This window comes from Lithobates pipiens, unplaced genomic scaffold, assembly GCF_037356315.1.
Source record: "Lithobates pipiens isolate NorthernLeopardFrog02 unplaced genomic scaffold, aLitPip1_a1.2 Scaffold_30, whole genome shotgun sequence".
Taxonomy (NCBI): Eukaryota; Metazoa; Chordata; class Amphibia; order Anura; family Ranidae; genus Lithobates; species Lithobates pipiens.
The window spans coordinates 171,473,533-171,495,774 of NW_027507791.1; the positions used below are offsets into that span (position 1 = coordinate 171,473,533).

General features: G+C 45.7%; 5 pseudogenes; all 5 read right to left on the minus strand.

The window, feature by feature from the left end:
* Positions 1 to 239: 239 nt before the first annotated feature.
* LOC143947949 (5S ribosomal RNA) lies at positions 240 to 358 on the minus strand (annotated as a pseudogene).
* Positions 359 to 3,899: 3,541 nt separating this feature from the next.
* On the minus strand, positions 3,900 to 4,018 carry LOC143949085 (5S ribosomal RNA; annotated as a pseudogene).
* A 666-nt stretch (positions 4,019 to 4,684) lies between these two features.
* On the minus strand, positions 4,685 to 4,803 carry LOC143949556 (5S ribosomal RNA; annotated as a pseudogene).
* Positions 4,804 to 18,557: 13,754 nt separating this feature from the next.
* LOC143949894 (5S ribosomal RNA) lies at positions 18,558 to 18,677 on the minus strand (annotated as a pseudogene).
* A 95-nt stretch (positions 18,678 to 18,772) lies between these two features.
* On the minus strand, positions 18,773 to 18,891 carry LOC143949701 (5S ribosomal RNA; annotated as a pseudogene).
* Positions 18,892 to 22,242: the final 3,351 nt, after the last annotated feature.

Consider the following 22,242-nt stretch of genomic DNA (forward strand, 5'->3'; position numbering starts at 1 on the left):
TCAACAACATAAAAAGAAGAATACGGCACCTGGTATTCCAACGCCATCTCCCATCCAGGTACTAACTAGGCCCAACCCTTCTTAGCCTCAGAAAAGAGAAGAGATAGGGCTCTTTCAGGGTGATGCTGCTGTAAGCGATCTCTTTGGGCACTCTCAACCCTCTTGACAAATGCCAAGATGGTCACCTTGGGAAACAAGCAAAAAAAAGAAAACGAATCAACGCCAACAACATAAAAAGAAGCCTACAATAACTGGTAATCCCAGGTGGTCTCCCATCCAGGTACTAACCAGGCCCGACTCTTCTTAGCCTCCAAGATCAGACGAGATTGGGTGCTTTCAGAGTGATGTGGCCATAGGCAATCTCTTCAGGCACTCTCAACCCTCTTGACAAACACCAAGATGGTCACTTTGGGAAATAAGCGAAAAAAAAACAGGTCAACGCCAACAACATAAAAAGAAGTCTACGACACCTGGTATTCCCAGGCGTTCTCCAATCCAGGTACTAACAAGGCCCGACTCTATTAGCCTCCAACATCAAACGAGATCGGGTGCTTTCAGGGTGATGTGCCCGTAGGCAATCTCTTCAGGCACTTTCAACCCTCTTGACAAACGCCAAGATGGTCACCTTGGGAAACAAGCAAAAAAATAAAAATAAGTCGGAAGCTAGAGACAATACGGCCCGAGTCCTCAATTTAATCCATGCAGCGCATGTACAGGGAAGGCCCTTGCTTATGTTGTCAACGGACGCGGAGAAGGCCTTTGACAGGGTGGCCTGGCACTTTATGCAGGCCACCCTGGAACATATAGGTCTTGGCCCCAACATGATGAGCTGGGAAATGTCGCTTTACTCCACGCCATCGGCAGCGGTACGGGTGACCGAGTGGTGCTCGGACTCTTTCCCCATCACTAATGGGACGAGGCAGGGGTGCCCTCTGTCTCCCCTAATTTTAATTCTGACACTGGAACCACTTATGTGTCACGTTTGGAATGACCCGAATATTACTGGCATATCCAAACCCTCGGCACACCACAAAATTGCGGCGTACGCTGACGATCTAATTTTTTCCGTCTCCAATCCACACATTTTGCTTCCCAAAATACTTGCGTCTCTACAGCGACACGGCAGCCTATATGTATTGAATATATCGGTTCCGGATGGTGAGGCCAAGAGGCTCCGCTCCTCTTTTCCATTCTACTGGGCTGAAAAATCTATACGTTAACTGGGCGTTGACATCGCAGCGGATTTAGCGCAATTGTACCTGCTTAATTTTGTCCCTCTCCTGGATAGACTGAAATCTGATTTGGGAAACTGGCATGCTTTAACACTGACCTGGTTCGGGCGCTGTAATGCATTCAAAATGATGGCCCTCCCTCGGATCTTATACATGTTCCAGACATTACCGATCCGGTTACCCCCAATTTTTTTCAGACAACTGCAGCTGCTGCTCCGGGACTTTATTTGGGCGCGCAAACTGCCCAAAGCCCATTTGCAATTGCTTGCCAGACCAAAGGACAAGGGGGGTCTGGGTCTCCCAGATCTCAGACAATACTACAGAGTGACTCTGCTAGCGAGAGTCGTTGATTGGCATTGTAATGGCCCACACAAGCAGGGGGTGGAGATGGAGATTGAGGATGGATCCATTCCCCTATTGACCTCCCCGTGGCTCCTGTCCTCCCTACCAAAAGACCTCAGAGGTCACCCCGTAGTGGGAGCTACGTTGGCTGTTGTGCGGAGGTTGTTCCGCTGCACACACATTGCTCTCCTGCCATCACCAATGACTCCGGTTATAGGTAATCCAGACTTCCCACCGGGATTTACCAACAAGAAACTGCGACAGTTGACAGTGGTGGGGAAACAGCGTCTGGGAGAGATGTGGCCCACGGGAGGGCTCCCGACCACGCAAACTGTCGCCGAGCTTTCTGACCCTCTGCTTGACTTGTTTAGTGCTTATCAACTTCGTCACTTTCTTCTGGCCATACAAAGGGCCCCCTACACTCCTAGAGACCTGACACCCTATGAATCCATCTGTCACAAAAGGGAACCTGTGCGACACACCCTCTCCCTCCTGTACAACCTATTGAGTAGTCAGGAGGAGGAGTCAACCCCCACCATTTATCCACAAATGGGAGAGGGACTTTGGCATCACATTTACCCCACAACAGATAGGGAAGATCCTGACCTTAGTACATAAAGCTTCCATCGCAAACCAATATCACGATACAAGATAGTCTCACGCTGGTATAGAGTCCCATACCTTCTGAATAAAATGGATAGATCGATCCCGGATGTTTGTTGGAGGTGAAATTCAGATATGGGGACCATGGGACACCTTGGTCCCCAAGGTGTCCCATGGGCATGCCCGACCTTGAGGAACTTTTGGGTTCCCAGTAGTGTGCCTTCTACACTTGACCGAACAGCCTGTTCGAAAATACAAAAAAACCCTCACGATGCACCTCCTGAATGCCGCCCGGGCCTGCATTCCCGCACTGTGGAGGCAGCCTCAGCCCCCATCCAAGGTGCTGTGGTATTCCAAAGTCAATCATATTCTCCGGATGGAAGAATTGACCGCCACCCTTCACAACACTGAAGAGGCATTTAGTGTTACATGGAGGCCCTGGAGGTATTTTACTGTTACGCGAGACTACATTCGGGAGGTGAGCAGTGCCTCCGTCCCAGAAAACGACTGAACATCTAACGTTTACCTACGTAGGCGATGTCTTCCCTGGGTGGCATTCCCCCCCTCCCTTTTTGTCTTTATTTTTCTTTTTTTTCCCCGCCGCCATCCCCCCACCTCCTCTCTCTCCGTCTTTGCACTCTCTTCTTCCCCCGTCCTCCCTTTTGACTATGCCTTGTCTCCTTACTAGCCTTCGGGACCCAGAAGAACCCCAGGGTTCTGGACATGACCGGCTCATATTTTACTCTGGTTCACGTAGGTCATGATAAGCTGGCTCGCTGTGGTCCCAGTTGTTCTCCATGATTACATTTGTCCGAACGGAGTTGCACTAGTTATACTGTACTACATGTCGGAGGTGGGGTTTCTCTATTTTTTGCATGAAACTGTAGGACTCCCCTCTGAGAACCCAGAGTTATTTGGCTGCCTATTTTTTGTTAGCATGTAATTGTGACCCTGGCTCATGCTGTATGGTTGACTGTTATATTTATGTTGTTCTACTTAATAAAAGAATAATAAAAATTAAAAAAATAAGTCAATGTCAACAACTTAAAACTAAAGCCTATGGCATCGAGAAATCCCAGGCGGTCTCCCATCCATGTACTAACCATGTCCCAACCCTGCTTAGCCTCTGAGATCAAATGCACGCTCAACCCTCTTGACAAACGCCAAGATGGTCACCTTGGGAAACAAACAAAAAAAACAAGTCAACGCCAACAACATAAAAAGAAGCCTGCGGCATCTGGAAAACCCAGGCGGTCTCCCATCCAGGTACAAACCAGGCCCAACCCTGCTTAGCCTCTGAGACCAAACGAGATTGGGCGCTTTCAGGGTGTTGTGCCCGTAGGCAATTTCTTTGTGCACTCTCAACCCTCTTGACAAATGCCAAGATGGTCACCTTGGGAAACAAGGGAAAAAAAACAGGTCAAAGCCAACAACATAAAAAGAAGCCTACGGCATCCGGAATTCCCAGGCGATCTCCCAATCAAGACACTAACCAGGCCAGATCCTTCTATGTCACCTGGTCTTCCCAGGCAGTCTCCCATTCAGGTACTAACCAGGCCTGATGCTGCTAAGCCTCTGAAATCAGACGAGATCGGGTGCTTTCAGGGTGATGTGGCCGTAAGCGTTCTCTTCAAGACACGCCCAACCCTCTTGACAAACGCCAAGATGGTCGCCTTGAGAAACAAGCGAAAAAAACAGTTCAAAGCCAACAACAAAAAAAGTAGCCTATGGCACCTGGTATTTCCAGGCGGTCTCCCATCCTGGTACTAACCAGGCCCGACACTGTTTAGCCTCTGAGATCAGATGAGATTGGGCGCTTTCAGGGTGATGGGGCCGTAGATGATCTCTTTGGGCACTTTCAACCCTCTTGTTAAACGCCAAGATGGTCACCTTGGGAAACAAGCGAAAATAAACAGGTAAACGCCAACAACATAAAAAGAAGCCTACGGCAGCTGGTATTCACAGATGGTCTCCCATACAGGTATTAACCAGGCCGTACACTGCTAGGCCTCCGAGATCAGATGAGATTGTGCGCTTTCAGGGTGATGTGGCCATAGGTGTTCTATTTAGACACTCTCAACCCTCTTGACAAATACCAAGATGGTTATCTTGGGAAACAAGTGAAAAAAAAAAGGTCAACGCCAACAACATAGACCCTGGCGGTCTCCCATCTGACCCAGACCCTGCTTAGCCTCTGAGATCGGGCGCTTTCAGGGTGATGTGACCTCAGGCGAACGCTTTGGGACATACTCAAAACTCTTGACTGATGCTAAAATGGTCACCTTGGGAAACAAGCGAAAGAAAAACAGGTCAAAGCCAACAATATAAAAAGATTCCTACGGACCCTGCTTAGCCTCTGAGATCAGATGAGATCGGGCGCTTTCAGGGGAATGTGGCCGTAGGAGATTTCTTTGGGCACTCTCAGCCCTCTTGACAAATGCCAAGATGATCACCTTGGGAAACAAGCGGAAAAAAAAAAACATGTCAACGCCAACAACATAAAAAGAATCCTACGGCACCTGGTATTCCCAGTTGGTCTCCCATCCAGTTACTAATCAGGCCCGACAATGCTTAGCCTCCGAGATCAGACAAGATCAGGCACTTTCAAGGTGATGGGGCCATAGGCGATCTCTTCGGGCACTCTCAACCATCTTGACAAACGCCAACATGGTCATCTTGGGAAACAAGCGAAAAAAACCAAGTCATTGCCAACATTGGAGGCTAAGCAGGGTTGGGCAATCAGTTTCCTTGCCTGAAATAGGCATCTCAGAACTGCCATCTGGCTACTTCCCGGGTTTCCAACTCCTTCAACTAATCCCAGGAGACAATACTTCGCCTCCATCCTGGTGGAGGTTCCAACCACCCGATCAATGGTTCCTGTCACCTCTGTCCAGTAGCGGATCAATTTTGGGCCTCTCCAAAACATGTGCATCATGTCTCCCCTCATGTTCCCGCACCGGGGGCAACTTGCGTCCGGCCGTTCGGCCAAACTGAAAAAGTTTACGAGGAGCATAATAGGTTCTATATAATAAGAACAGATGTGACATCCTGTGTGAGGAGAGCCACAATTCACCACAGGCAGGATTCCTGTGGCCAATTATAGCTCGGGGGGTTTAGTACACACCCCACACTATATAAGGCCGCCAGCACGGCGGCCTTGTATAGTGTGTTGCGGTGGTCAGGGAAAGAGGACGATAGGCAGGGACAGTGTCTTTACTGCTTGGGAACCTAGCACTGTTACAGTGGGTGTTATGTGCCTCCTGCACAGTACACACCTGAAGCTACCCTTTATTACTGGTGTTCAATTTCTGCAATACATGCATCTGCAGTGCAGAAGTTAGAGTCGGTGTTGTGTGCCTCCTGCACAGTATACACCTTATTGCTGGTGTTCTGTTTCTGTAATACTGTTACAGTGCTAGGGTGTACAGAGAAGCTGGTATATATAGAAGACTACAGCATACAGAAGAAAGGCTAGTGAATACAGAATACAGGTTTCGTGTATGTAGATAGGCTTGAGTATACAGAGATGCTAGAGTAAACAGTGAGGCTGGGGTACACAGAGAGGCTAGTTTAAAGACAAATACAAAGATGTTAGTGTATATAGAGAGGTTAGTGTATAGAGAGAGTCGAGTGTATACAGAAAGGACAGTGCATATAGAGAAGCTAGTGTATACAGAAAGGGTATACATGAAAGCTGACATTCTATACAGAAGACTGGGTAGTGTATACAGAGAGTCTAGTGGGTACAGAAGACAGGCTGGTGTATTCTAGCTAGTTTTTACAGTCTAGTGTATACAGAAGACATAGAGCTTAGTGTATTCAGAGAGTCTAGTGTATACAGTCGGCGAGTGTATACATAAGACTGGCTAGTTTACACAGTGTTTACAGAGATGCAAGGGTGTACAGAGAAGCTGGTATATATAGAAGACTACAGCATACAGAAGAAAGGCTAGTTAATACAGAATACAGAAGACTCGTGTAGGCTTGAGTATACAGAGATGCTAGAGTAAACAGTGAGGCTGGGGTACACAGAGAGGCTAATTTAAAGAGAGGCTAGTATATACAAAGATGTTAGTGTATATAGAGAGGTTAATGTATAGAGAGGGTCGAGAGTATACAGAAAGGACAGTGCATATAGAGAAACGAGTGTATACAGAAGACAGGCTTGGGTATACATCCAAGCTGACAGTGTATACAGAAGACTGGGTAGTGTATACAGAGATTCTAGTGGGTACAGAAGACAGGCTGGTGTATTCTATCTAGTGTTTACAGTCTAGTGTATACAGAAGACAAGCTGTGGTATACAGAGGGTTTAGTGTATTACAGAGATGCAAGGGTGTACAGAGAAGCTAGTATATATAGAAGACTACAGCATACAGAAGAAAGGCTAGTGAATACAGAATAAAGGCTGGCTTCTACGGAGAGGCTACCACTACGGAGATGCAGAACACTACCTAGGGTATATAGAGAGGCTAGATTATACAGAGAGGCTAGTGCATAGAGTGAAGCTATTGTATATAGAAGCCTGGTTAGTGTATACAGAGAAGCTAGTGTGTACAGAAGAAAGGCTAGACAGGCTATAAAGAGAGACAAGTTTTTATAGAAGACAGTTTGGGGTATACAGAGATGCTAGTTTATACAGAGAGACTAATGTATACAGAAGACAGGCTAGGGCATACAGAAGACAGAAGACGGGCTAGTGTATTCAGAACATAGGCTAGTGTATATCGAAGACCGGCTATTGTATGCAGAAGACCGGCTAGTGTAAACATGCTGGTGTATATAGAGAGGCTAGAGAATTTAGAGGGTAGGCTAAGTGATAACAGAAGACAATCTGGGCTATACAGAGACATTTCATCATTTCATCTAGCTCACATCTCTAATGGAGTTTGTCTCATTGCCATGTTATGCCTTTTCATTCTTATGCTAAATATAGATCACTACACGATTTTAATCATCCACATCAAGCATGCAATAAAACTATCATACATCAAAATAAACCATGTACTCTTTTGCTCTATTTTGCATATTTGTACCGGGACTGTGATTATGTGACAGTCCTGACACACCATCCTGACTTATTTTTCTTTATTTCTTATTAGAAATGGAGAGTACTATCTCAAAATCCGCTTAAATCTATTCACTTCCATGAGTTCTACCTCTAATTGTACCTTAATGCAAAATGTTCACAAAACCATCCATTTGCTACCAGACATGCTGCACATACTAAGAGTAATGTAACTATCGCTCTCTAACGATGTAAACAGTTTTATTGCTTTTCTAACATTGACCGAGTATCTCTGACATTAACTGAGTATCTCTCTGCACTATGATCTTAATAATAATAATAATAATAATAGGATTGTGTAATGCAAAGATCAACTAGTCTAATATAAGCTTTCTCATTGGTACCGGCATATCCTTTAAATTTAGACTAACGCAACTATTTCTCGGCCATTTTCAAGCTAAGCTTTCAATCTCTTACCTTTGAACAGCGATACTTCCTCCCTACAATATTAAGCCATTTAAATGTCCTATTGGTCGCCTATATTATACAACTCTTTGAAAAGCCTATATGTAGAGAATAAAACTAGTCTTACATCTTAATAAAACAGTTTTATTGCTCAACCAGTATCAGCTGTCATGACAAATAAACGTTTCCACTGTTTGACTCTATTTTCTGTATTACTTCTTTTTCTCCACCTTATCTGTCACAGTTAAAACACAGTGACAAAACATTTCTTTTTACCGCAGCAAAATGTGAGAAAAGCAGTATAAGCCGTCTTTCTGCCATATGCAACCATCTCTCGCTACCTCTATGCAATAGGATTCTCTTTCCAGTGGAAACGGAAAACAGTCAGTGTAAGCCGTCTTCGTGCGTAACAAAATTAGTGGAACGATTTACACGTTGGAATTTGCAAGCTACGTCAATTTACTGTTAAATAGAGTGCCTTTGCATTTATCCCTTGACTTTGCAACTATCCCTTGATCCCTTTTGTGTATTCACTTTATCTCGACCTATATATAATGCCTCAATATTTTCCTAATTTGTTTTGCTATACTTATTATTATATTATAGAGATTACTAACTCTAAATCATTGTAAACCTAACCATAGTTATAATGTCTACAGCTAATTTTACGTTAAAGCAAAATTCACACAAAACCATCTTTTTAAAACCTTTACACATTAAGAGTAATGCAACCATCTCTCGCTACCTCTATGCAATAGGATTCTCTTTCCAGTGGAAACGGAAAACAGTCAGTGAAAGCCGTCTTCGTGCGCAGCAAAATTAATGGAACGATTTACACGTTTGAATTTGCAAGCTACGTCAATTTACTGTTAAATAGAGTACCTTTGCATTTATCCCTTGACTTTGCTACTATCCCTTGATCCCTTTTGTGTATTCACTATATCTCGACCTATACATACTGCCTCAAAATTTTCGTAATTTGTTTTGCTATACTTATTATTATTATTTTATAGAGATTACTATCTCTAAATCATTGTAACAAGTTATAATGTCTACAGCTAATTTTACGTTAAAGCAAAAGTCACACAAAACCATCTTTTTAAAACCTTTTACACACTGCACATTAAAATTAATGCAACCATCTCTCGCTACCTCTATGCAATAGGATTCTCTTTCTGACTCTATTTTGTGTATTACTTCTTCTCCACATTAACTGTCACACTGATAACCATTTGTAACACATAACACTTGCAACACATTTTTTAACAGCGGCAAAATGTGAGAAAAGCAGTGGGACGGTTTACTTGATTGAGAAGTGGTTGCAGTAGCAAAGCATAGGAATACAGTTTGATTACATTAATAACACATAATGCAACTATTTTACATTCATTTTACATTCACATCATGCATACATCCTAATGTAAGCTGTCTATCACTATTAATGTTCATGGTTACTGAAACATTATGCCGATGACCAGTGGAAACGGAAAACAGTCAGTGTAAGCCGTCTTCGTGCGTAACATAATTAATGGAACGATTTACACGTTGGAATTTTCAAGCTACGTCAATTTACTCTTAAATACCCTTTAGCTGCTTAGCTCACACTTTGCTGTATGTAGCCGCGTTTACATGTAAGTAACCAATGGGGATTGACATTTCATGTCCATCTCACATCTCTAATGCAATTTGTCTCTTTGTCATACTGTATCCCATGTCATACTTTGCCAGTTATTATACTTTCTCATCCGATAGAAACCTAGGCGTTGCTGATATTTCATGATTACAGCAATCATCTCATCTAATTGCTATTCCGACATTCTGCCTTGGTATTACTTTGCAATGCTCTATTGAACAATGTAAAGGTAAGCTAGATATTTTGTGTATTTCCAGTTAAACTCGACCTGTATATACTGTCTCAATATTATCCTTTCTAATTTTGCTAAATTAGATTATAGAGTTTGCTATGTCTAAATCCAGGTTACCTACTCACCTTTATTACGTATACTGCTAATTTTAGGATAATACAAAACCATCTTATTGCTTCTTTACACGCTGCACATATTAAGAGTAATGCAATGCTACCGTGAACAGTTTAATTGCTCGGGGTAACTTTTACATTTAGAGTAATGAAATGATTTCTCAGTTTTTTTGGAGCTACTGCAACTATCGCTTCCGATCTCATTTCGACTGCAATACTTAATCTCTGCTATTGCAGAATATTTAGCTGCTGACACGTAATTAACTTGATTGATAAAAACCTACACACGTTGTTGCTGTTATTTCACGTATTTCCACTTAAACTCGTTATAGTTATTTTGCTATATTTATTACTAGTATAAACAGATTACTATCTCTAAATCCTGGTAAACCAGCTCACACTAAACCATCTAATTTCTACCTTACACGCAGCACATATTAACATATTAACATTTAGCCGGTATAGTGAAATAGTAAACGAAATGTGTAGATCACTCATCTAATATCGTCTTTTCAGTGCTACCGGAACAACTTTTAAATTTAGAGTAATGCAACGATTTCTCAGTTTTATGAAACTACTGCAACTAACGCTTTGGATCTCTTTCCTGATAAATTACGCTCTGCAATATTAAGCCATGTAAATTGTCCTATTGGTCTGCTAACAATGCTATGTATAATAATACAAATCTTTTAAAAGCAATATCGTCTCACTGCAATACTTACACTCTGCATAATATATATGAATAATGCGAATAATGCTAATAATAAAGTCGTGTAAAACTCGGCTATAAGTAGAGAATAAAACTATCTTACATCAAAATAAACCATGTACTGCCAAACCAATAATGGCCAATTACTCAACGTCTATCAGTCAATGACTTAACAAAATAAACTTTAGCACTCTTTTGCTCTATTTTGAATAGTTGTAGTTCTCCACATTAACTGTCACATTGATATCACCACTGACAACACACCACTTTGTAACAGCACCAAAATATGAAAAAAGCATTTTACATGTTTCAGAAGTAGTTGCATTAGCAAAAAATAAAGTCCTGTTTTCTTTACACGCTAGCTTTTCTGTATACATGAATCTCTCTGTGTACACTAGCCACTCAATATAGACTAGCCTCTCTGTCTTCTGTATACAGGTGCCCGTAATCTATATACACTAGCCTGCCTTCTTTTTACAATAGTCTCGGTGTCCCAGCCTCTCTGCATACACTAGCCTCACTGAATTCCCCAGACTGTCTTCTGTATACACAAGTCTATCTGTAAAAAAAATAGCCGGTCTTCTGCATACTCTAGCCTCTCTGTGTAACACAGTCTCTCTCTGGATTCCCTAGCCTACATCTCTGCATACCCAGGACCTTCCTCTGTATAATCTAGCCTATCTGTATACACTAGCCTGTCTTTTGTACAAATTAGCTTCTCTGTAGCCGGTCTTCTGTATACACGAGCCTCACTGTCTACTATTGGTTGTCTTTTGTATACACTAGCATCTCTTTATACATTAGCTCTCTGTATACCCAAGCCTCTCTGTATACACTAGTCCACCGGTATACACTAGCAAGTCTGCATACACTAGCCTCTCTTTGTAACTCAACTTCTCTCTCTGTATACCTTAGCCTCCATCTCTGCATACCCAGGACGTTCTTCTCTATAATCTAGCCTATGTGTATACACTAGCCGGTCTTCTGTAGACATTAGCCTCCCTGTATAAACTAGCTGGTCTACTGTATACACTAGTCCGTCTGTATACACTAGCAAGCTTGCATACACTAGCCTCTCTGTGTAACCCAGCCTCCATCTCTGCATACCCAAGACGTTCTTCTCTATAATCTAGCCTATTTGTATACACTAGCCTGTCTTTTGTACACATTAGCCTCTCTGTATAAACTAGCCGGTCCTCTGTATACACTAATCCATCTGTATACACTAGCAAGTATGCGTACTCTAGCCTCTCTCTCTCTGTATACCTTAGCCTCCACATCTCTGCATACCCAGGACGTTCTTCTGTATAATCTAGCCTATCTGTATACAATTGCCTGTCTTTTGTACACATTAGACTCTCTGTATAAACTAGCCGGTCCTCTGTATACACTAGCAAGTCTGTGTAACCAAGCCTCTCTCTCTGCATACCCTAGCCTCCATCTCTTGCATAAACCAGGACCTTCTTCTGTATAATCTAGCCTATCTGTATACACTAGCCTGTCTTTTGTACAGATTAGCCTCTCTGTGTAAACTAGCCGGTCTACTGTATACACTAGTCCATCTGTATACACTAGCAAGTCTGCATACTCCTGCCTCTCTGTGTAACCCAGTCTCTCTCTCTGTATACCCTAGCCTCCATCTCTGCATACCCAGGACGTTCTTCTGTATAATCTAGCCTGTGTTTTGTACACTTTAGCCTCTCTGTATAAACTAGCCGGTCTTCGGCATACACGAGTCTCTCTGTATACCATTGGATGTCTTTTGTATACACTAGCTGCTCTTTATACATTAGCTCTCTGTATACCCAAGCCTCTCTATACACTAGTCCGTCTGTATACACTAGCAAGTCTGCATACACCAGCCTCTCTTTGTAACCCAGCCTCTCTCTCTGCATACCCAAGATGTTCTTCTCTATAATCTAGCCTATTTGTATAAACTAGCCTGTCTTTTGCACACATTAGCCTCCCTATATAAACTAGCCGGTCTTCTGTATACACTAGTCCGTCTGTATACACTCTAGCCTCCATCTCTGCATACCCAGGACGTTCTTCTGTATAATCTAGCTTATCTGTATACACTAGTGTATACAGACAGACTAGTGTATACAGAGGACCGACTAATGTGTACAAAAGACAGGCTAATGTATACAGATAGGCTAGATTATACAGAAGAACGTCCTGGGTATGCAGAGCGCTCAGCTTCAAGGTATGGCCAACGTGAGTAATATGAGGGACACTCCTCACCCCCGCCCCCACCTACCAGATCTGAGTTTCATCCCCTTGCCCTCTCTGCCCCGGTCATCTGGTGGCAGTTTTATGCACTCCCTGGCCCCCACCCATTCATAATCCTTACCGACCTTTCTTTCCGCTGCTCACAGGAACACACTGAATGACTTGTCTAATTAACCAACTTGTACAAGACACCGCTATCCTCCTGTCTGACACCGATCCCCCTTGGAGGCTTTACCCCTCACTTTTTGGGTGGTCCCTGCCTCTCCCTGGATGCTCCACATATACCACAACGACATTGTCAGAGGGGCACCACTTGACAGGACACGGGGCTTTCATTCCGGTGCCATCTCCCATTGGAGGAAGGGATGATGGCCCCAACCCCTTGGCAGCAGGTTCTTTCATGTACAGACCAGGGCGGCTCATCTTCCCTTCTGGAGTCTTGACCTTAGATGGGGGAGTTGCACTTTGGGGGGTCTGAGTGATACCTAATGCGCTGTACTGGAAGGGCTTGACATTCCCGCATATGTGTCCCCTCCCCCTGGATGCGCCCCTTGTCCCCCCCTCTGACTCCCACCTACTCTTTGCTGACATTGCCTTCTGCAGCTTTCGGGGACCCTGGATGACTTATTTATTGAGCCTATTGGTACGAGACACTGCTTCCCTCCAGGGTGACTCTGGACCCCCCTGGAGGATTTACCCCTTACTGTTTGGGCGGTCCCAGCCTCCCTCTGGATGCTCTACACAGCCCCCGATGGCGATGCAGGAGAGACACTAATTGGCGGGCCCCAGGACTGCTGCTCAGGTGAAGTCTCCCGTTGGATGGAGGGATGGTGGCCCCAGCCCCTTGCCTGCCGGATTTTCCATGCACCGACCAGGGCTGCTCCTCTTTCATCTTGATGTGGTGACCATGGAGGGGAGGAGTTGAAATTTATGGGGTCCGGGTGTTTGCTGGTGGGAGTGCGCTAAAGGACTTGACATTTCTGCATGTTTGTCCCCTCTCCCCTGTTTCCCCCCTCCCTCCCCCCCCCTTCCCACCCTTCCCTTCCCTCCCTTCCCTCCCCCTTTCCCCCTTCCACTCCCCCTTTCCCCCCTTCCACTCCCCCTTTCCCCCCTTCCCTGCCCCTTTTCCCCCCGGGGCGTGGACGGGGGAGAGGGGGGTAAGGAGAGGACAATCTGCCAAAGGGAGAAATGCATTTGTCCGGGGACTGCATGTACTTTAGGGGTATGGGACGGGGGGTGGTGGATCCCATTCTGTGATGCCTTTTCTGCTGTGACGGGCTCCCTCGTGCATGCCTATGTTTAGGGCGAGCCGAGGAGACCCCTCAGTGCTGACAGTTATATGCTCTACCTCTGTTTTGGTTATACTATTGTTTTTTGTTTCTTTGATGTTACTGATTGTCTTTTATTTGCATACCGGTATCAGACGTGACATTTACCACTGCCGGGACTGGGGGGACTAGGATTCGGGGGCTCCCTCTCCGACCTGTCTACCCAATAACCCAAGTAGGACAGCGCTTTAAACCCAGTGTACATCTGGTAAGCGCTATAGCATAATTGTGCTGTTTTAGTATACCCTTCCTGTACTGTTGAGTGCGGACAACCCTTAATTTCCCTCTCCCCCTGGGGTTGAGGTGCCCGGCCTCTTTTTCCCTTTACCTTTCCTTCCATTTGCCCTTCCTTTCTCCCCCTTAGTTCCCGCCATGCATTACCTACCCAAAACCTACCTTGGTTCAACTTTCTTTGCTTTTCTCTGATGTCCCCCTCCCCCTCCCCGAGGAGCGATGGCAGACTCAGTCAAGGTCACCTCTCTAAACGTTAAGGGACTGAACTCCCCTGAAAAATGGTGGATCCTCCTGTGAGAACTGAACACATCCTGTACTGATGTGGCCTTTATACAAGAAACACATTTAAAAAATACTAGCCTCCCCTTTCTATGGTCGAGATCCTTCCCTAAGGTCTACCACTCTACTAACCCCTCCTCTCCATTCTGATCTCTAGCAGGCTCCCCTGGGTTCTCCAGGATTCTCTGGTGGACCCTGGGGGCCAATATCTTTTTCCTAGGGGCCACATTGGAGAGCGCCTTTTTACATTTGCCACTGTGTACGCTCCCAATGATCACCAAGACACGTTCCTCAGAACTACCCTGCACAGATTATGTGACTTTCGGGAGGGCCAATTGATATTAGGTGGGGACTTTAATGTCCCCTTTCGCCATCGGTTGACACTTCTGCCTCTTGCTCCTCGCTCCCTACCCCTCACCTAGGTCTCTATTCTGGCACCTTAATGAGAGCCTCCTCCAGATACCGTAAGTTTTAGCAGATGTGACCAGGGAATTGGACCTTTATTTCCAAGAAAACTAAAGCAGGACTGTGACCCGGGGATAATTTGGGAGGCTCACAAGTCAGTACTCCGCAGGGTACTTATCAGGCACGGGGCGCGCATCAAACGAACACGGAAGGAACAGCTTGCTAATCTGTTTCGTGAACTTGCCTCTGTGTAAGCGAAACATAAACATACCCCCTTACGGACCTTAGAGATTGAATTGGGGACACTCCATACCCATATTGCTGTCCTACTCCATTATAAAGCGAAAGCGGCACTCCAGGTTTGTCGTAAACTGACGTAGGAATCAGAGGACACATGCAGAAAAATCTTAGCCAGGTCGGTAAAGGAGTTGAAATTTGGCTCTTACATACCACAGTTGATAGATGAGAATGGCCAGAGGGCCTCTACCCCAACCCAAATAGTCGAAGTCTTTGAAAAATGTTACTCTGATCTCTACAACCTGCCCGATTCAGGGTCTGGACAGGACAATATAGACAGATATGTAACCGGTTCTGGTCTACCAACCCTCTCATCGGAATCACGGGAGTACTTGGAGGACCCGATCACACTGGAAGAAGTCCAGACGGCCGTGGGACCTCCGAAGGTGGGTAAGGCTCCGGGCCCTGACGGATATACCGCACAATACTTTAAGACCTTCCTCCCTATTGTCGGCCTGCGCTTGGTGAATTTATTTTCCTGAGGATACCCTTAGAGCCCACATCTCGTTGATAACTAAGGAGGGCAAGGACCCAGGCCTATGTGGGAGCTACAGACCCATTTCCCTCCAAAATTCGGTCCTAAAACTATTCTCTAACTCCTCGCCACGTGATTGGCACATTACTTGTAGTCCCTTATACATATTGACCAGTTAGGTTTTATTCCCACCAGGGAAGATAGGGACAACACCACTAAGGTGCTTACCCTGATCCGTAAAGCAAAGTCATCTGGGACCCCTTGTCTTTTCATGAGTACTGATGCCGAGAAGGCTTTTGATCGGGTCAAATGGACATTAATGTTCTCGGTCCTTCGCCATATAGGTCTGAGTGAACGGATGCTGGCATGGATAAGTAAGATATACTCACGTACTTACATTCCACCGGACATCGCGCGTACGTTTATGTTGAACTTCCCCCCACCCCTTGTCACTAAGATCCGCAGTTTGCTTCACGGGTGGCATTCTGGCCTCCATTCCTGGTTCAGCAGATGCAATCTCATTAAAATGAACATACTCCCTAAATTTACTTATCTTTTCCAAGCTCTCCCGATCCAGATTCCAGTCCTGTTTTTTAAGCAAGCTCAATCCTTGCTCACTCATTTTAACTGGGCCCACAAAAATCCCAGACTTAAGCGGTCACAGCTGACATTGTCTAAACAACAGGGAGGGTTTGTTCTCCCTAACTTGCGACGCTACTACCTGGCCTCCCATCTGGGGCATGTATTGGACTGGAATCGAAACAAACTTTCTAAGCTCACTCCCGAATTCCGCTAAGAAGCGCCATGTGGTGCTATAAGTATTCCCCCACAGAATTTATGTCACATCCCACTATAGGGGCTTAGTTGAAAGTCAGTCACCTGATCGCTACCCAAAACACACTCACGTCTTTGACTTCCCCCCTATTCCCTATACGTGGCCATCCAACCTTTGAACTGGGGACCCACTTAGAAATTCCAACCTAGACAATGCGTCTAAATTCGTCATTGATGGAAAATGGCCTTCTTTCTCAACCCTAACAGATCCGACAGGGCTTTTCCAACTGCCTTTTTGGAGAGCGGCGCAACTACATCATTTTCTCCATTCCATCCCCAATCCTCAAACGTTCGCCCGCCCTCAGTCGGAGTTTGAGACTCTATGCAGGAGCGAAGGCCCTTTGGCCCACATTCTCTCTCAAACAGATTACCCACACTTAACCTGTCTGTCCAACTGGGAAAAGGACCTTAATTGCTAATTTTCCCCAGCACAGAGACAACGCATTATCACTTTGGCTCTCAAAATGTCGCTGTGCACGAAGATACAGGAGACGAATTTTAAACTTCTCACCAGGTGGTATTTGACACCATCAAAGCTGCAGAAATGTTTCGAACATATGCTGGAGGTGTGGAGAAGAAGAGGGCACGTTGCTGCACATTTTTTGGTCCTGCCTCAGCTTGGTGGACTTCTGGACAGAGATCCGATGCATAACACAAAAATTCACAGACTTCTCCATCCAGGAAGAGGCTGCATTCTTTCTCTTGCACCATTCACAGATTCCCATTAAAGTGGAGGGCCGGTTATAAAAAAAAAAAAAAAAAAAAAAAAAAAAGTCAGCAGCTGCAAACACTGCAGCTGCTGACTTAATAAACACACTCACCTGTCCAGGGCGCCCGCGATGTCGGCCGCCCGAGGCCGACCCGTCCCTCGGCTCTCGGGTCCCGGCGCCGCCATCCCTTGTAAGGGAAACAGGCAGCGGAGCCTTATGGCTTCACTGCCCGTTTCCTACTGCGCATGCGCGAGTCCCGCAGCTACTGCGCATGCGCGAGTCCCGCAGCGCTTTCTGAATGGGACGCGCTGTGTTCTGGAACACACAGTTCCCAGAACACAGCGCGACTCATTACCCAGAAGACGCCGCGACTAAGACAGAAGACAGAAGATCTCCGCGGAGGAGGAAGAGGAAGATTAGGAGAAAGTGCCTAGCAACAGGCATTTCTGGTAAGTAAAAAAAAAAAAATTTTTTCATTTTTTTTTTTTTAGATTTTTTGTAATTTTTAACATTTTTTTGTTTTTCAGGGTGGCCCTCCCCTTTAAGAAGTACAAAAAAATCTATTTTACGGCATGTGATAAATGCGGCGAAATCCTGCATCCCTCTCTATTGGAAAAAATGTTCCCCCCCTTTCATTACCCACTGGCTTAGGAAAATAGAGGACATTAAAAAAAATGGAGGACTTGATCCTCACATCACAAGGTATACAAGAATTTTTTAAACAAGCCTGAGACATCTGGAATACCTTTATATTCTCGCTGGAAGGATGTCGCCTGCTATCGCCTTAGTGCTCTGAGCTTTCCTTGACTGGCCCCTTGGACAGTGGCTGCCATCGTGTCTCGTCCCCTCTTCTCCTTTTCTGATCTTTCAACCCTTCTCTTTTCTGCCTACCTCCCCTATCTCTCACCCCCTCCACCCCCTCTCTCTTTTGGAAAGAGTGGAAAATTGGGAATGACGGCCCCACACCCCCCTCTGGATGGATTATGCCGGAGGGACCTGGGGGTTTGTGTGACCCTGGATCTTGGTACAGTACTTTATCCGTGCCTCGAATCATTGTGATTGATGGAAGGCAGACTCACAGTTGCGAATATACCTGTATCAAGTATTGTTCAGCTGCTTTTTGCTCTGTATTTCTCTGTTGCATTATGTACTCGGGGGACCGTCTTCCCCTATTTGGAGAAAAAATTATATTTGAAAAAAAAAAAGAAGCCTACGACACCTGGTATTCCCAGGCGGTTTCCCATACAGGCATTAACCAGGCCTGCTGGTCTGCTTAGCCTCCAAGATCAGACGAGATGGAACAGATTCAGGGTGATGTGGCCGTAGCCGATATCTTCAGGCACTCTCAACTCTCTTGACAAACACCAAGATGGTCACCTTGGAAACAAGCGGAAAAAAATAGGTCAATGGCCACAACATAAAAAGATGCCTACGGCATCTGGAAATCCCAGGCGGTCTCCCATCCAGGTACTAAACTGGTCCCAACCCTGCTTAGCCTCTGAGATCAGATGAGATTGGGCTCTTTTAGGGTGGTGTGGCCGTAGGAGATTTCTTCAGGCACTCTCAACCTTGACTAACGCCAATATGGTCACCTTGGGAAACAAACAAAAAAATCAAGTCAACGCCAACAACATGAGAAGAAGTCTACAGCACCTAGTATTCCCAGGTGGTCTCCCATCCAGGTATTAACAAGGCCCGACCCTGTTTAGTCTCTGAGATCAGACGAGATCTGTTGCTTTCAGGGTTATGTGGCCATAGGCGAGCTCTTCAAGCACTCTCAACCCTCTTGACAAACACCAAGATGGTCACCTTGGTAAACAAAAAAAAAAAAAAACAAGTCAACGCCAACAACATAAAAATAAGCCTTCAGCACCTAGTATTCCCAGGTGGTCTCCAATCCAGGTACTAGCAAGGCCCGACCCTGTTTAGCCTCTGAGATCAGAGGAGATCGGGCGCTTTCAGGCTTATGTGCCCATAGGCAATCTCTTTGGGCACTCTCAACCCTCTTGACAAATGCCAAGATAGTCACCTTGGGAAACAAGCGAAAAAAAAACAGGTCAATGTCAACAACATAAAAAGAAGACTACGGCACCTGGTATTCCAAAGCCATCTCCCATCCAGGGACTAACTAGGCCCAACCCTTCTTAGCCTCAGAGATGCGAAGAGATAGGGCTCTTTCAGGGTGATGCTGCTGTAAGCGAACTCTTTGGGCACTCTCAACCCTCTTGACAAATGCCAAGATGGTCACCTTGGGAAACAAGCGAAAACAAAACAAAACGAATCAAGGCCAACAACATAAAAAGAAGCCTACAATAACTGGTATTCCCAGGTGGTCTCCCATCCAGGTACTAACCAGGCCTGACTCTTCTTAGCCTCCAAGATCAGATGAGATTGGGTGCTTTCAGAGTGCTCGGACTCTTTCCCCATCACTAATGGGACGAGGCAGGGGTGTACTCTGTCTCCCCTAATTTTTATTCTGACACTGGAACCACTTATGTGTCACGTTCGGAATGACCCGAATATTACTGGCATATCCAAACCCTCGGCACACCACAAAATTGCGGCATGCGCTGACGATCTAATTTTTTTCGTCTCCAATCCACACATTTCACTTCCCAATATACTCGCGGCTCTCCGGCGATACGGCAGCCTATCAAACTATAAAATCAATTGCACCGTCGGCTGTATTGAATATATCGGTCCCGGATGGTGAGGCCAGGAGGCTACGCTCCGCTTTTCCATTCTACTGAGCTGAAAAATCTATACGTTACCTGGGCGTTGACATCGCAGCGGATTTGGCGCAATTGTACCCGCTTAATTTTGTCCCTCTCCTGAATAGACTGAAATCTGATTTGGGAAACTGGCATGCTTTAACACTGACCCGGTTCGGGCGCTGTAATGCATTCAAAATGACGGCCCTCCCGCGGATCTTATACTTGTTCCAGACATTACCGATCCGGTTACCCCCAATTTTTTTCAGACAACTGCAGCTGCTGCTCCGGGACTTTATTTGGGCACGCAAACCGCCCAGAGCCCGTTTGCAATTGCTTGCCAGACCAAAGGACAGGGGGGGTCTGGGTCTCCCAGATCTGAGACAATACAACAGAGAGACTCTGCTAGCGAGAGTCGTTGATTGGCATTGTAATGGCCCACACAAGCAGTGGGTGGAGATGGAGATTGAGGATGGATCCATTCCCCTATTGAGCTCCCCGTGGCTCCTGTCCTCCCTACCAAAAGACCTCAGAGATCACCCCGTAGTGGGAGCTACGTTGGCTGTTGTGCGGAGGTTGTTCCGCTGCACACACATTGCTCCCCTGCCGTCACCAATGACTCCGGTTATAGGTAATCCAGACTTCCCACCGGGATTTACCAACAATAAACTGCGACAGTTGACAGTGGTGGGGAAACAGCGTCTGGGAGAGGTGTGGCCCTCGGGAGGGCTCCCGACCACGCAAACTGTCGCCGAGCTTTCTGACCCTCCGCTTGAATTGTTTAATGCTTATCAACTTCGTCACTTTCTTCTGGCCATACAAAGGGCCCCCTACACTCCTAGAGACCTGACGCCCTATGAGTCATCTGTCACAAAAAGGAACCTGTGCGACACACCCTCTCCCTCCTGTACAACATATTAAGTAGTCAGGAGGAAGAGTCGACCCCACCATTTATCCACAAATGGGAGATTGCATTTGGCAACACATTTACCCCACAACAGATAGGGAAGATCCTGACATTAGTACATAAAGCTTCCATCGCAAACCAATATCAAGAATCAGGATACAAGATAGTCTCACGCTGGTATAGAGTCCCATACCTTCTGAATAAAATGAATAGATCGATCCCAGATGTTTGTTGGAGGTGCAATTCAGATACGGGGACCATGGGACACATTTTCTGGGCATGCCCGGCCTTGAGGAACTTTTGGGTGGAGGTGACGGGGACGATAAAAACTCTCAGAAATGTAGATATCGCAGACAACCCAGCAGCGTGCCTTCTACACTTGACCGAACAGCCTGTTCGAAAATACAAAAAAACCCTCACGATGCAACTCCTGAACGCCGCCCGGGTCTGCATTCCCACACTGTGGAGGCAGCCTCAGCCCCCATCCAAGGTGCTGTGGTATTCCAAAGTCAATCATATTCTCCGGATGAAAGAATTGACCGCCACCCTTCACAACACTGAAGAGGCATTTAGTGTTACATGGAGGCTCTGGAGGTATTTTACTGGTACTTGAGACTACATTCGGGAGGTGAGCAGCGCCCCTGTCCCAGAAAACGACTGAACATTTAACGTTTACCTACGTAGGCCATGTCTGCCCTGGGTGGCATTCCCCCCCCTCCCTTTTTGTCTTTATTTTTCTATTTTTCCCTGCCGCCATCCCCCCCCTCCTCTCTCTCCGTCTTTGCACTCTCTTCTTCCCCCGTCCTCCCTTTTGACTATGCCTTGTCTCCTTACTAGCCTTTGGGACCCAGAAGAACCCCAGGGTTCTGGACACGACCGGCTCATATTTTACTCTGGTTCACGTAGGTCATGATAAGCTGGCTCGCTGTGGTCCCAGTTGTTCTCCATGATTAAATTTGTCCGAACGGAGCTGCATTAGTTATACTGTACTACATGTCGGAGGTGGGGTTTCTCTCTTTTCTGCATGAAACTCTAGGACTCCCCTCTGAGAACCCAGAGTTATTTGGCTGCCTATTTTTTGTTACCATGTAATTGTGACCCTGGGTCATGCTGTATGGTTGACTGTTACATTTGTGTTGTTCTACTTATACTTAGTAAAAGAATAAAACAAAAAATAAAAAATAAGTCAATGCCAACAACTTAAAAAAAAAGCCTATGGCATCGAGAAATCCCAGGCGGTCTCCCATCCACGTACTAACCAGGTCCCAAACCTGCTTAGCCTCTGAGATCAAATGAGATTTGGCTCTTTCAGGGTGATGCAGCCATAGTAGATTTTTTCAGGCACGCTCAACCCTCTTGACAAACGCCAAGATGGTCACCTTGGGAAACAAACAAAAAAAACAAGTCAATGCCAACAACATAAAAAGAAGCCTACCGCACCTAGTATTTCCACGCGGTCTCCCATCCAGGTATTAACAAGGCGCGTCCCTTTC